Below are 15,444 nucleotides of genomic sequence, written 5' to 3'. Positions count from 1 at the left end.
TAGACCCCCGTTCGTGAACCTGGGAGGGTAGGGGTACCCTCCTGCCGAGAGACGACATGCAGCGTGCTGGTGGTGACGGTGACTGACCCCCGAGCAGCCGTGCTCGGCGGTGTTTATTGCCCGGCCACACACAACGTTGCCCACCGAGCCTGGTGGGGCCACTGAACTTATCGGCCAACGAATATCAGGGATGGGGGGCGCCACACACTTGTCACACCCCTCACCCCCAAGTTTGTTTGTCCTACACAAACACGAAGCAACACTTTTCCGCCCGGCGAGTAACGGTCTGGCGGTCTCCGTAGTCTCGCACTCCGCCTGGGCACAGGTGTCGATGCAGGTGTGGCAGCATTGGGTGCCACATGTGTCACTCTCGCACCAGCTGTCAGCCTTCCCGGTGTCCAAGGACTTGCGCGTGGTGCCACAGTGGCGCGAGTAGCACCAGCCCCTGGTGCTGTGCTGGCAGCGGTCAGTGAAGCTGGCTCCCCTTGAAGGAGTCCAGGCTGAGGCAGTGCAGCGGGCCCGTGGCCCGGCAGCGTGAAATGAATTGCCCGGACGCTCAGACGCGAAAGAGAGAAAAGGAGGAGTGCGAGTGGGAAAGGCGAAGGGCGCTTGGCTTTTCCGCCGTTGTGCACACTCCCCGCGCTCTGGGACCGCCCTGCCGGCGTTGAATATCGCCGGAGAAGTGTGCGCTCTGCGCTAGCCTCTGCTCGGGCACTTTCGTGAAGCGACAAGTGTATCAATCGGCGTGTTTTATTTCGCTCTCTGCGACGGCCGCGCTTTGGATTTAACGCTTAATCCTTCGTATTCTAGCGAAGTTACGAGTGCTTCAACCGTGCCTGTGTTGGATATTTCGCGTTCTCTTACGTGAAGCGGCAACTGTTTGGATACGCAGTGTGCGCTCTACTGTATCTCCTCATGCTCTTACGTGAAGTGCTTCAACCGTGCCTCTGTGCGTGATTTCGCGTTCTCGGGTGTTGGCCGGCGCTGTAGATTTCGAAGTGCCTCAACCGTTCGCCAGTCGCCGCGTAGTTGGAGCGGCTGTTTCTCAAACGTAGATCTACCGTTCACCCTACACGTGATCGGCTCAACCTTTGGCCCGGAAATTGCATTTTGTGCCCCGATGTTTTTCTGTGATAGCGCAAACGACCATGTTGCTTTCGTTCTTTTTTTTTTCTTCACTAGCGTTCCGTGCTGACGAAACGGCAGTTGTAACTCGCTAAAGTTTCGGCAGGCGCAATGATAACTGGCCTGAGTCCTTCAATGATTTACTACTGCTCGGACGATTTCCTCAGTCAGACAGGATGACCCTCTGGTGTGCGCTTCCGTTGCTAAATGTGTTGTTCCAGGGTTCAAATCTCTTGTGACCCCCCACCCCCCTTTTTCTTTGTCGCTGGCGACCGCTTAGGAAAGTGTCTGGTGTGCAAATTCAGTGTACAGCTGACCAATTGCAAAGCGTGGGTGTTATTAAGCTTGTCACAGAGCCTTTGAAGTGATGACTATTGCATTCCTAATGACCAGTTTCCCAAAAGACGCTTCCAGAAGGAGCATATTTAAGCAGTTCTGCTCTCACTGTGTGAATTGCAAAACAGGTGAAAACAATGTGCTATGGTGGCTGTATTTGGCTTAAGAGTTAAGTGTACATTGCACGTGTTGCTGCGGACCAGCTTATTTATTTATTTATTTATGACATACTGCAGGCCCCACCCAGGACCCAAGCAGGAATCACTCAAATATAAACAAACCGACAACACAGGGTAAAATACAGTAACTTGTAAAAACATACTGTCTCAATTTTCAATATGTTCAATCCCATCAATGCTGCAGACAACAGATACAGGCAGATTATTCCAGTCGGATATGGTGTGTGGGAAGAAGGAAAATTTGAAGACGTTTGTCTGGGGCTGCAGCATTGAGGCATATATTGACACGGCTAAGACAGCAAAGATATTTAGATATGTCGAAGATTACATGATTGTTACTAGGTCGGTGAAGCCAGAAGAAGTAAACCTTTTAGTCAAGACAGTTAAGAAAACATTTCTGGAGTGCTCTGACGGCTTGGAATTCACTCATGAATTACCAAATGATGGGTCCTTGCATTTCCTTGATGTGTGTTTTAATTTCTGTGGAACACGCGTGTGTTGGGCGTATCAGCCACGGTCAAAAAAGGCAATTTTGGATTATCGTTCAGCGCATTCGAAGATAGTGAAAAGGGGTATTGGCGTTAGCTGTCTTCGCGGTGCCCTCGAGAAGTCTTGTCAGCACCAAGTCGCCGATAGTGTTCAGCACCAAGTTGCACGTTTGAAAGATGCCGGCTTCCCTCGGGAAGTAATAGCAGCAGTGGTTGAAAGCCTATTGCGTGACGTCAAGTCAGGGGCACGGCGTCAAGGGCGAGATGAACCTCGCAAAGAAAGGAGGCCTGTAGTCGTCCCTTACGTGCACAATTTCTCCAACCGCCTTAAAAAGGTGGCGGGGAAATGTGGTGCCGACGTTGTGTTCTCCGCCCCAGAAAAACTAGCACGAATGTGCTCTGCTGTGAATGGCGAGAAGAAGGGTAACCGAAGAAGAGGCATGCCACGCTGTTTGTTGGTTGCAAACAAGGTGTTGTATACGAAGTGCCTCTATCTGGTGGAAAATGCTATATTGGGCAGACTGGTAGGTGCATAAATGACAGGCTCTGGGAGCACCGTACAGCTGTTCAAGCGCTCGCTGCGGGGGGCCATTTAGCTGACCATTGCCGCCGCTGCCGGTGCGTTCCACACTGTGTTCCAATTTACGAGAAGACAGTAACATTGTGCTGTTTTAAGGACCAAGCCAGCCGTGAATTGTTTGAAGCGTGGTGCATCATGAAAGCCGGTGAAAAGTGTGTAAGCACGGCATCTATTAGTTCATCAAAAAAAGAAATAGATTATCTGGATGCGAACTTGCCACGTGCGTAACAAAATGCACCACTTGACCTTGTCTTTTTTCTTTGTGCTTTGAGCATGTTCACGCATGCGCCCTTCCTGTATATCTTTTGATGTGTGTAGTAAAAATTTCAGTTGATGTCTAGCGCTAGTCCTGTGTGGTCTCTACTTTTGTCCCGTCTTTACCGCGCTACTTGACCATGTTTCCCCAGAAACGCCTGCAGGCGCTACTCACCTAGGAAAAGCTGCTGAATATGCATGCGCTATTGATCAAAGCATTTGAAAGCCGTCCTGCTTCGTGTTGATTGTGCTAATTTTCCTGTTTCCACTGGCTGCTTTACCTGTATGTCACTAGCGAGGTACAGTACTACAGTCTCTAGTGCACCCACATGCATGTATTTTTGTGGCTGTGTTTCTAGGCGAGGCAAAACATTCCCACGAAATCGACATTGCAAGAAAGCCTGGGATGAGGCATCATATTTTATGTTTACTGGCTGATGTTTGTGTCTTTTAAGAAGCACAAGACCAGGAAAAGTTCTTGCACACATTCATATCCCTGCATCAGTGTTTGCTTCAGAAGAACGCTTCGACTAGTTCCACCAGTCATGTCTTGACATCCGCAATTAGTAATGTCACAAGTTGTCGTGCAGAACAATATATGGGGCAGCCGTGCCTGTTTTCACGCCACTTTGGGAATTTTCATGCACTAATAAAGTACTGCTGCTGCAAGTCGCATATTATTTGTATTCACAACACTGCAATTAGCGATGCTGGCCAACTTGCTTTTGCACTTTAGTGTCTCTTTAGGCGTCTATAGTGTACCGTAAAACCATTAGGTCCCTCCTGGGCAGATGTACTGAACTATGCTCCTGTGCTATGTCGCTTGTGCATCCCAGTAGATTTACTTCCTCATTCTCTTTTTAAGCATAGCAGCAATTTTTGAGGTGCAAAAAGTGTCGAAACATGAAAAAGTTCAGTGTAGTTTTTTGTGCTTAAAATGAGAGCTACTGTATTTACTCTCATAATGAACCCTCCCCCCACTTTTCTTGTTGAGAATTTACTTTTTTGTCACTGAATAAAAAATGCAGCGGGAATATGTCTTATTTTAAGCATGGTTGCTGATGCTGTAGGCGATCACAGTAACGTGATATCGTGCTACAGTACGCGCAGAAATGCTAAAAATGCATTCCAAGAAAAAGAAATCTCATCCGTAGCCGGAGACGTGAGCGCGAATGCCGCGGCTTACAATTTAAAAATTGCGCGTTTGCGGTGCGCCACCTGTTGAATGCAAAACAAACCTTGCGCCATAAAAACGTTGCGGTGTGCGAAGTTCGAACAAAGCACCAAACGTACTCCGCACTCCGTCCCTGCTATTTGATGTTTAGGCTGGTTCTGCCGGCGTGCGAACAAAGCAGTAAACGTACTCCGCACTCCTCTGCTCTTGTTTAGGGCTCGTTCACGTAAGGCCCCTGGGACCTTACGTTCACGGCACCAGCAGCATCAGTGGCGTAGAGTTTGCTGCAATTTTACGGTTTTTTTCTAGTTCGACGGCGAAGTAGCAGTTAATTTCTTCAGCCGTTGTGACATGCGCGGGCGCGACCAGACTGCAAAGCCAGCGTCGATAACGTGGACGTGCTTCGTGCGGGGATGCGTACGCATGGCTGACTACTACGGCGAGGCAACCGTGCGTCGTGGATCGTCGACTGGGAGCCCCCAACCCAACGAGGTACTACCATAGATGCTCTTCGGCAGTGTCTTTATTTATTGTGGCAAGGTCCTCGGAGGCGTTGCCAAATCACCCCCCTACCCGACCTGGTAAAATCAAGACAGACTGATCAGTTGCAGTTGCGAAGCTGCACCAGCGAGTTTTTTTTTTTTTTTTTTGCTACGCATTTATTACAGTAGCGGTGGCTTAAAAATCTGGTTACTACTGATCACACTTGCTTCCGTCACGCTGAACAACGCCACGGGTCAATCATCGATGCCGCCGTCTTTCACGCTCAATTTCAAAGGGAAGAACAGCTGAACCCTCGTCGTTGTATGTTCTCTTGGCCGAGGTGAAAGAACATATAGCTTAAATTACATTACATTGAGTTGGGCTGGGATTTTTTGACCACGATTTGAAGCACCCGTGCAAAAACAATCCGCATTTCACTTCATGTTCAAATTAATTTATTTTTCCTTACGATTAAACAATATCAGAATAATGTGTGATGTAATTCTAATTCACAAACAAATAACGCTTCATAGTATGGTCCGAGCAAAAAGAGTCAAGCATGTGTGTCATGCTTTTAACATTTTCACAGATGAATGATTTTTAGCCAATTATCTCCTGCCCCCTTCGGTCTATAAAGGGGCACCCCTTGCTGAGGAGGAAAAAAAGACCAACTGAAAATGCTTTAAAAGAGGCTTTAAACTTGTCGTGTTATTACGTGTTCAGTGGATTTAAACGTAACCGAAATGTGGGAAGCATATAACTGTCCTATTTTGGAGAGAATTGTGTTATATGCAAGAGCATAACATGCAACTGTTCCGCTTCGATTTCGTGAGCGATTGAGCAAGTTTTTTTTTTTTTTTTGCTTGGTACCAACACAAATTTTCCTAAAACGCCATTTTTCATACATGAGAAAATTAAGTGAAAGGCGAGTGCTTAACCTGTACAATTTCTTATTCCGCGAAGTAGATCAGAACATGACTTGGAGGCACATCTTTAATACAGTATGCGCATCACCTTGGAACTTCAGCATTTCTTAGTTGTCTGATTGTGAAACTTGTCAGATGAAGTGGGTAATTGAAGTAAAAAAAACATTTGCAGGTTACAGATTGCATATCTGGTTCTCAATAATATTCTCACAACTAAAATAATTCATAATATTATCGTTTAACACGTTTGTGTTTCATAAAATTGTAATTTAAGTAAAAAATATATTGCAGGTTAGTCATTGTATATCAAGCTTTAAATAATATTTTGAGAATTGAGATAATTTGTGATATTCTCTTTTTACAGGTTTGTGTTCCACAAGGAGTGAAGGTGTCAGCACAGAAGCTTGAACGAAACTGCCGGAAAGCATTCTACTACTGCTAAGCATTTGTAGATGTCAAAATTAGGAAGTCACAAAAGCAACTCAGCAGAACGACCCATTCCTCAACTGGCCAGTCTCGCCGACTGCTGTCATCAAGCTGCATGAGGTGCTCAACCACGGGCTCGACTGCGCCGATGGGCTTCGCCTTCTAAAACCCACATCGGACAAAAGTGCCGCATTCTTCCGCTACTTTCAAGATGATACGACCCCAGCAGCCGCACTAGCTCCTCATAAAACGAAGCTGGCAAGGCAGGAGGACGGTGAGGGCCTGCTCGCTAGCAGCGCTGTAAATCCCCCAGTCAGCACCGTCTACCACTAGTTCTGCGGGTGGCGGAGAGGGCAGTATGGCGACGAAGGAGTGAGCCCCCTCACTAAGCTGGACAGAAGAGCACCAAATCACGTTGAACATTGTAAGTAGCTATGTACCCCAGCACACTCCATATATTGCTACTTTTATGTGACCTGTGCCAACGTTTATGCAAACATGGTATCTCTCTCAGTTTAATTTTCAGCTTCAAGCAAGCTATCATGCAGTGTAGACGGAAAGGTATCGCAGAAACTCTGTTCTGCAGTGTTGAATTCTCTAATTCGGGAGAAAGGCAGCGATGAGCACATGCACAGCCACGGCGCACTTAACTAGACTTGTCTGATGCACCTGTCCTAATGAAGATGGCACAGCCTGACTGAAAGCCTGTGCTTGTAAAACTACTTTTAAATTATGGCCCAGACGTTCATATGTCTCAGTACATACCTTCGCTCTACTATTTTTGTTCCACTTAGAAGGAATAAATGATGATTTTTTGATTGTGGGGTTTAACGCGCCGACGCAACGCAGGCGATGAGGCGCGCCGTAGTGGAGGGCTCCGGATAAATTTTGACCACCTGGGGATCTTTATCGTGCGCCGAAATCTCGTACACACGGGCGTTTTTGCTTTTCGCCTCCATCAGAAATGCGGCCGCCGCGGCCGGGAATCGAACCCGCGACCTCGTGCTCAGCAGCGCAACGCCTTAGCCACTGAGCCACCGCGGCGGGTAGGAATAAATGGGCGTGTGGTATTCGCCACAACAGTGCAGCTCATAATACATCTTTATACGTGGCACAGCTAACAGCAGCCTGGCGTGGGAGCAATGCGCAATTTGAATCAAATTCAATGTGAAGTGAATTTTCACTATTCACATTTGAAAATAATTCACTTGCAGTAATCTTTTGCCATTTACATTCGAATATATGTAATTCGCGGTTGGTTTCTACTATTCGTATTTGAGAATATTCGATCTGATTCACAGTCAGTTTTCACTATTCCTAACTGTTTACAGCATGTCTGGAGGGGGCATTCAGGAAGCTTGACTGGGAAAGCAAACACAGGACAACTCCCAAGAAGCCAGCACCAGCACACCCACAGGGCAAGGCCAACCGGTGGCAGCAGAGCCTGAACAGCAGCAGCTGCCTATGGATACCGAGCCACAGCTGGAGGCCCAGGGCTCAACTGGAAGCAGTCACCAACGTGAGGTGTTGAGGTGTGGCTTGAGCTCGTGCATTTATTTTAGCAAAGCCTAATAATTGTGACCCTTACTCCAGTTACTGGACACCTAGGTAGCAACTAGACACCTGAACAAGATCTGTTTCTCAGCAACACACTCCACTTTTGTAAAGAGCTACCTATTTTATAACCACGTGCATGCATTTTTTCAAGGGTCTCTTGTAGTAAAATTTATTTTTACGAAGGTACAATTGCAGGAGCTAAGTAGAAGAAGGCTACAGGATGCCAAAAAAGACACTCCAAAAATTAAGGCAATCCAACATGACTGCGTAGCATCATAGCAGAAGCAAGACGAACAAGTTTTTCCAATGCATGTAAAGGGGAGCAAGAATGAAGTAGTTAGTATTCATATGTCACAGCTAGTGCGAAATTTTGTATGCTGGCTGTCGTATGTCTTCCGAGGCCCTTTCTGACATAGGGAGGGTGCTAAGAGGAGGAGGAATAAACTTTCATTAAACAGCACTGTGCTGGTGTTAGGGGCCCCCACCAGGTGGGACAGTCTTCAGCCCAGCTTAAAAGAAGAAGTGTTAAACAGACTCTGCCAGGATCCAATCTCATACCATTAGATACATAGTCAGTTGCACAGTGCAAGTTTTTGAGATGTAAAATTTTACATTCTGATGTAAAATTTTACATTCTGGTCTTAATGTTTTTTCTGTGTGTTTCGCTGAATAGTCCTTGTATGCCACTAAGGCCCTGTGAATAAAAAGGTGCCTTGCGAAAGCGCTAGGTCAGGGGCTCTCAAGTAAGGCTTTGAGGAACCCTGGGATTTTGAAGAGGCGTTGCTTGGGTTCTGTGAGACTAAAGTGGCTATGGTGTTGTGCTGCTGAGCCCAAGGACATGGGTTCGATACCGGCTGCGGTAGCAATTTTCCTGATAGAAGTGAAAAGCGAAAGCGTCTGTGTGTCGAGATTTCGGCGCACGTTAACTCTTCCTAGCTGTTCCTAGGTGACCAAAATTAAACCCAAGCTGTCTCCACTACAGCGCGCCTCATAAGCAAGGTGTAGTTTCGGTACTTTAAACCTCGCAGTCAATCAATCAATCAGTCATTATTATGTAACTGAACATGGCACTAAACAAAGCTTTTTCTTGTGTTTTATTTTAGTTCAATGAATGCATTAATGTTTGTGAAACTAATCTGTAAATACCTGCGTAGTATTCTCTGGTCCAAACTGGTTATCTAAGCTTGGCAGGGGAAGGTGAGTTCTGTGAACATTTTTCTGCCCTAATGGGTTTCCCGGTAGGCCCATAGTTGAATACCTACGGAACACCCTTATTACTTCAGCAGTGCAAAGAAGACAATAGTAAAGATAGGAGATGCAACAAATTTTGAGTAAATCTGTGGTATATCCTGAACAAAGTTTTCGTAGGACACAGCGGAGCTGCAGAAGATCTACGAGGAGTGGTGGCGCCAGCCTTCCCTAGCTGCTGGCAACCCATATTATGCCACTGCCCTTCAGCAGCTGCTGCGGCAGATGCACAAGATCAGAAAGGAACCCCAGGAAGGAGCCTGCCCATGAAGGCAGGCTTCACCAGCGCCCGGAGGTGCGGCTGTACCGTAAAGGTCCAGCCCACAAGCATTGCCAGGCGTCGCCCTGGGGTCAACCGGGGACCAGGTAGAGTGCCTGCTGGCCAAGAGCTCGGCTAGCAAGAAGGTCAAGCGGTCCTCACGCCCTGAACCTCAGCGTCAGAGATGGGGTGCCGCACGCCAAAGCTCTCGGACTACAGAAGGGACAGAAGGCACCTAATAGGGTGCCCCTTGTGTGGGCCTCTCCATTTAGGGTTATGTTTTCTCCGGAGGTGTGTGAATGGCACTACAAGTCGTAAATGAATAGTGAAAACTCACGGGAAATCAACTCCAATATTTTTAAATGCACATGTCTCGGCATTAAAGGCCAACTGCACTCAAATTTTTCTTTGTCCAAATAAGCAGTCTAAGCTCTTAAAATCACCTTGGCGAAATCCTGAGCTTCGCAAGCACACTGCACACTAGGTACCATCGTTCAAAGTAGCTCCATGCAGACGACGTTTGCACCTGGTGGAGAGTTGCCGAAACAAGTTCCGAGCTGCCTGTGACGGAGGTTGGGGAACCTGTCCCGTGAAGCTTGCATTTCTCCGGCGACTTGCAGGGCGCTCCGCCAGGTGCAGGGTTGTGCTCGCCCGGGGTTTCTCTGCTACACCAGCGCGCTGTACCGCCGTCGCCATCACATGTTTAAACTAACCGCATAGGCAGGCGTATCCGCCATTTTTTTTTTCAATGTAAAAAAAAAAAAAAGAAAGATGAGAAGCCTACAAACTATTCACGCGCTTGCGAATGTCTTGGTGTTAGCAAACCTCTTTTTACTTAAAAATAAAATTTTTACTCAAAGATAAAAATAGCGCGAAATGAGCACATGCCTTACATTTGTCATTCCTATTGCGTTTACCACAGAAAAAAAAAGATATTTTATAACTTTTTGGCCGCTTGCATCCCGCGTCCAATATGGGCCATATTTGGGCTGGCCCAACGCCACCTCTATCCTTTAGACCTTTTCAAAAGTTTGACGACCTAAATAGAGTTGTTGTACACGCGGCTATAAACGCTTGTGTGACTTTTGCCTCACTCGCTAAGTGAGCCAAAATCAGCCTTTCTCTAAGTAACAAATACATCAGCACAAATATCGGCCGTCGTCTTCGTTAAGTGCGAAAACTAACGAAACTTCTCCTCTCCTAAATAATAGACTAGATTTTTAAAAGTTCAATTCCCAAGTGAAGTATTTACTTTGAGCGTTAGATTTAGTTTATTTGAAAGTAAAATGTTTTCAGCAGCACCTGTCTCTGGTTAAAGTAGAAAACAGTGGCAGATAGGAAATGTTTTCGTGCTTTAGTGCATCATTTAGCTGTGGAAGCTGGCTTATCGTTTTAGATCCGTTTTATAATTCGTTTCCCGATGGGCAGCAAGGCAAAAAATACTGGGTTGATATTCACGAAGCTGTTTGCACATAATGTATGGTAAAAATAGTGATCGATCGCAGCCCGCGTGCGGTTTGTTCCCTTCAAAGAGAGAGACGTGATAGCTGAAGCGTCGGCTATAACAAAAGCTCCTTTTCGAAATCGTACGGGCAAGTAGCGTTGTAAATCAGGGTCCGCTTTTTTAGTAAAATATGCTGTTGGGCTAGTTGGTTCATTGCTGAAGGAAAATCGAGCGCTACAAACGAGGACAGAAAAAACGAAGAACGACGAGACAGATGCGCTACTAACAACTGATTTATTCCAAGGAAAGACAGCGATATAAGTAGCTTGTCTACAAACGCACAAACATACACAAAGGATAATAGATCTGAAAAAGATACTATAAAAACAAAATAGCCACAGCTGAAGGCAACAATCACACCTTTTTATCGCATGTTGTCTAGGATCCGGTACTCCTTCGAAAACAGGGATAGCGATGCTTCACTGATACAGCCTGCGCTGTTTTTTTTTTGGATAAAATACGCTTCGCGCAGTTCTTGCGCCACGGTGTCACGACTCTTTCCGATAATGATTGTCTCTGTCAGTCTCGGAAGGCATCCTTTGCCACACTCGCGGTAGTGATGAGGCAAATGCGACCCGGTGCCATTCTTCATGGAAAGATCATGTTCCCCGAGGCGGTCATTTACGCATCGGCTGGTTTGTCTGATGTACACCTTACCGCAGAAGCAGTCATCGAAGTATCTCGGGAACACCTTGGGTATCGGCTAAAATAATTCCAATGCCTTGTTTTAAATTGCTTCCATTGTAATATTTGCAGTCGTGACTGAAATAGATGCTCCCATAGCGGTACCGAAAACTTGCCTGTAGAATTCGCTTTTGTGCGAGAAGCAAGTGTTAGACAGGTAAAACCGTAGCAAGGTGCAGAGCTCAGTGACATCGAACGGCGTGCGATACACTAATGTCATGTCCTTGTGGAGGAACTGCCTGGAAGTGGAGCCCTTGCTTGTGTCTTCAGAAAACGTGGTGTGCAGATCGCGCATGTGCAAGCAAGCAAGCTCAAGGGTGACTTGCTTAACATAAAGGATCCTCCCTCGGCAACGTTTCCCTGGTGTGGTCTACAAAATCCCATGCGCCGACTGCGAATCGGTATACATTGGTGAAAGCGGAAATTTCTGCCGGCGTCTTAAACAGCACAAAAATGACGTCACCAAGGGCCACACCGTGACGAATGCACTTGCAGAGCATGCCGAGAAGATGGGCCACAAGATAGAGTGGGACCACGCGCGCATCATAGCCACGGAGTGGAGTGGATAAACTTTATTAAGACGAGCTTCAGGTGCCCGCCAGGTGGGGGGCCTCCTGTAGTCCGGGAAGCCCTGGTCCGCGCTGGCTGCCCTAGCCCTCTCCACCAGGATACGCTGGACTGAGAGGTCGGAGCTGGCCAGCTGGTCCGCCCACTGCTCGTACGTTGGGTGAGGATTTGGGGTAAGAGATGAGGTTTTCTGACACTCCCATACCATGTGGTACAGGGTGCCTGGTTGGTGACAGAAATTACACGTTGAGTAGTAGAGGGTGGGGTACATGGCATGGAGGAAAGGCAGTCGCCTGTGCTCTGGATAAATGGGGATGTGGTGGCGGGAAGCGTCGTCGTTCGTGGCGGTAATGGGCGAGGATGTCCGCGTATGAATTCAGAGTAGCGGGCTTGGGAGAGCGAAGGGGCTGCATGACTTCGCCTTCTTGAGAAACGGCCCGGTGTGTATGAACGCGGGCAGCGGCGTGTGCCGCCTCGTTCCCCTCGAAGGACTCATGTCCGGGGGTCCGGATGATGTGCATTTCCGGGAGCTGGTGCACACTTTGCAGAATTTTTAAGGCCGTGGGTGTTATTCGACCTAGCAGGAAGTTCGACCTAGCAGGCGGATTATAGTGAAGTAGTCATTTCCAGTGGTGGCGGCTAGAGCGATGGCAAGTCCTTCTGCTGCCTCAATAGATGTCGTGTGTACTGTAGCGGCCGTCAGTTCTGCACTGTTAGCTCCGGTGACACTCACGGCATGTTCCGGTTGTTGGTGGTATGGAGAGGCATCCGTGTAACGAGTACAGGGAGAGTTGGGGAAGCGTTTTCTAAGGGCTCGTATCCGGGCTTCTCGGCGTGCCTTGTTATAGATGGGGTGCATATTTTTGGGAATGGGTGCGATTGTGATGTACTGTCGGATGGTTAGAGGGATGCGTTGCCTCTGTTCGCATTTTGGGGGAGGCCTGTAGCTGAGCCGGGTAAGTGTAGCCCTGCTGGTTGGCGTGAGCTTAAGTCGCGTGAATTGGGAGATGCGATGAGCTTCTTCCAGTTCCTCCCATGTATTATGGATGCCGAGCTGTAGAAGTTTTCTTGTTGCTATTTTTGGAGGCAGTCCAAGGGCGGCCTCGTAGGCCTGGCGTATGGCGATGTTTAGCTTTTCTTTCTCTGCGGGTTTCAGGGCCAAATACGGTGGCGTAACCTGGCTAATAAGGAGGGCGTGAATGATGCGCAGGGTGTCAGCTTCTTGTAGCCCAAGTCGCTGATGGGAGATCCTGCGGATGAGGTGAACGAGCTGGTCAAGAGTCCGTTGCAAGGGAAGGATAGTCTGAGCGCCTGAGCCATCTTTTGGTATGGTGAGGCCTAATATGCGTAGGAGTGGGACATTCGGGACGCGTTGCTCATTAATGGTAAGTTCTGGATCTGGTATGGGATCTGGACGCTTCTTATATGTCCTTTTGCACAGGGTTAGAAGGGCAGATTTTTCGGGGGCACAATCGAGTCCTCGGGCTTTCAGGTATTGTTGGGTGACCTGAATGGCTGCTTGAAGTGCATCTTGCTGGTCGCCCGGAGATCCAGTGGGGACCCAGAGCGTTAGGTCGTCCGCGTATATTGCGTGGCGAAGATTCGGGATGGCTTTTAGTAGGGGTGGCAAGTCTTTCATTATGAGGTTGAATAGTATTTGGGATACTACCAACCCCTGCGGAGTGCCCTTTGGCAGGGTTTTAAATGCGTTGGATCGACGGTGCCCGATGCCCACTGTTGCTGTGTGCTGGGTTAGAAAGGAGACAAAGTATTGGAATGTGCGCTCGCCACAGTTTGTAGATGCGAGGCCTTGAAGGATGGCTTGGTGAGAAACGTTGTCGAATGCCCCCTTAATGTCAAGGGCCAAGATGGACCGCTTGCTGTGGCTATTAAAGTCGTCCAGCACTTCCTCCTTAAGCTGAAGTAGTATGTCTTGGGTTGACAGATGTGGCGGAAGCCGTACATCGTGTCAGGGAAGTAGCCGTTGTCTTCAACGTGGGGCGAGAGCCGGTTGTAAACCAGGTGTTCAAACAATTTGCCGACACATGAGGTCAGAGAAATAGGCCTCAGATTCTTGGAGTTCAAGGGTTTGCCGGGCTTGGGGATGAAAGTGACGTCTGCGTGTTTCCACTGTGGGGGCAAAGAACCCGCCAGCCAGCACTCATTGATGTAGACTAGAAGATTTTCTAGGACGGCATGGTCGAGGTTTCGCAATAATTTGTTAGGGATTTTGTCTCGACCCGGAGTGGTGTTTCGGGTGAGGTTGTACGCTGCCGCCTCGATTTCAGCAATGGAGAACGGCTCGTCCATTTTGGGATTCGGATCGCCTGTGTAGTCAGGTGCCTGGGTGGGTTGGACGTGAGGTGGGGGCGCCAAGGCTTGCTTAATAAGTTCGTCCAACAAGTCTTCTTCTGTGCCCGGGTAATTGTGGATTAATTGGCGAAGCTGGTCTGCTGCGACCGCCTTATATTCACCGGGGCCCACACGGGAACGGAGCAGGTACCATGTGCGGCGGGTTCTCAGCGTTCCTTGCAGCTTGTTGCAGAGCTGCGTCCAGTTGTGCTGGCTCAGCTCACGGGCGTACACTTCAGCTTCTGCCGTAATTTCCGCAATGCGGATCTTCAGCTTGCGGTTCGTCTTGTTCTTTTTCCACCGCCTGATTATCCCTCTACGGGCGTCCCAGAGGTGGAGGAGATGGGCATCGATGGCTGGGTTATCCTGCGTAAGGGAAAGTTCCTTGGAGTGTTTTCTTGCGTCTTGAATGAGCTTGGTAGTCCATTCCTCGAGACTGTTATCCGATCAGCGGGGGTGGTTTCTCGGAAGTTCTTCCAATTTGTTATGCACGCAGTGCCAATTTTTTGGCTGCTCGCTCTTTGATGGGAGATTTGTGACTGAATTATGTAGTGGTCGCCGGGAAAGAATTTTGCAACGAGGCTCAATCTTGAATCGCTAATAATTCAGACAACAAGCAACACAATCAACAGATCATCTGGCACTCTAAACCATGTGTACTCCCGTACATTACGTCATGCGCTCAACGCTACTTAGGAGCCTGCTGCTAAGCCATCAATCCATTATGAACAAGGGATCCATACGGATCCCGAAACGTCAATTTTGTTGCAACATTTATACAAATGCCTTTACCTGACCAGATGGCATTCCGTCGAACTCTCGACAAAGACAGAGATTGGCTTATAGGTTTATAGATGACGCAGCTACACTCTCACACCTTGATTTGATTGATTGATTGATTCTGGGGTTTAACGCGCCGACGCAACGCAGGCGATGAGGCGCGCCGTAGTGGAGGGCTCCAGATTAATTTTGACCACCTGGGGATCTTTATCGTGCGCCGAAATCTCGTACACACGGGCGTTTTTGCTTTTCGCCTCCATCAGAAAAGCGGCCGCCGCGGCCGGGAATCGAACCCGCGACCGCGTGCTCAGCAGCGCAACGCCTTAGCCACTGAGCCACCGCGGCGGGTCACACTCTCACACCTACCGACACTGCTACTTGGGAATGCCACATCAAAGGGAACATTAAGGCGTCTCTCGCAGCAGAGCGCTCATGCAGCAAGCTACTCTGTGAAGCACAGCTCAATGGGTAGGCCACGCATCACACATAAAACAGCAACTGTATGTCACAGCTTTGCTTGT

At 48.2% G+C, this 15,444-nt stretch overlaps 1 protein-coding gene and 1 long non-coding RNA gene across 7 annotated transcripts in view; both read left to right on the top strand.

Annotated features, from left to right (window-relative positions):
* The window catches only part of Ptp36e (protein tyrosine phosphatase 36E), a 540,343-nt gene that overhangs the window by 423,389 nt on the left and 101,510 nt on the right, over positions 1–15,444 (top strand). The window lies entirely within an intron of this gene.
* LOC144172927 (uncharacterized) lies at positions 3,246–14,731 on the top strand. Its single transcript, XR_013323134.1, has 3 exons — positions 3,246–4,629; positions 5,911–6,396; positions 7,304–14,731. It is a non-coding gene; the product is annotated as an uncharacterized LOC144172927 (long non-coding RNA).

The sequence above is a fragment of the Haemaphysalis longicornis genome, unplaced genomic scaffold, assembly GCF_048455015.1.
Source record: "Haemaphysalis longicornis isolate Haplotype H1 unplaced genomic scaffold, Haemaphysalis longicornis Haplotype H1 scaffold_27, whole genome shotgun sequence".
Lineage (NCBI taxonomy): Eukaryota > Metazoa > Arthropoda > Arachnida > Ixodida > Ixodidae > Haemaphysalis > Haemaphysalis longicornis.
Note: the sequence above shows the minus strand (reverse complement) of the source record. Positions and strands in the feature narration are given on the sequence as shown.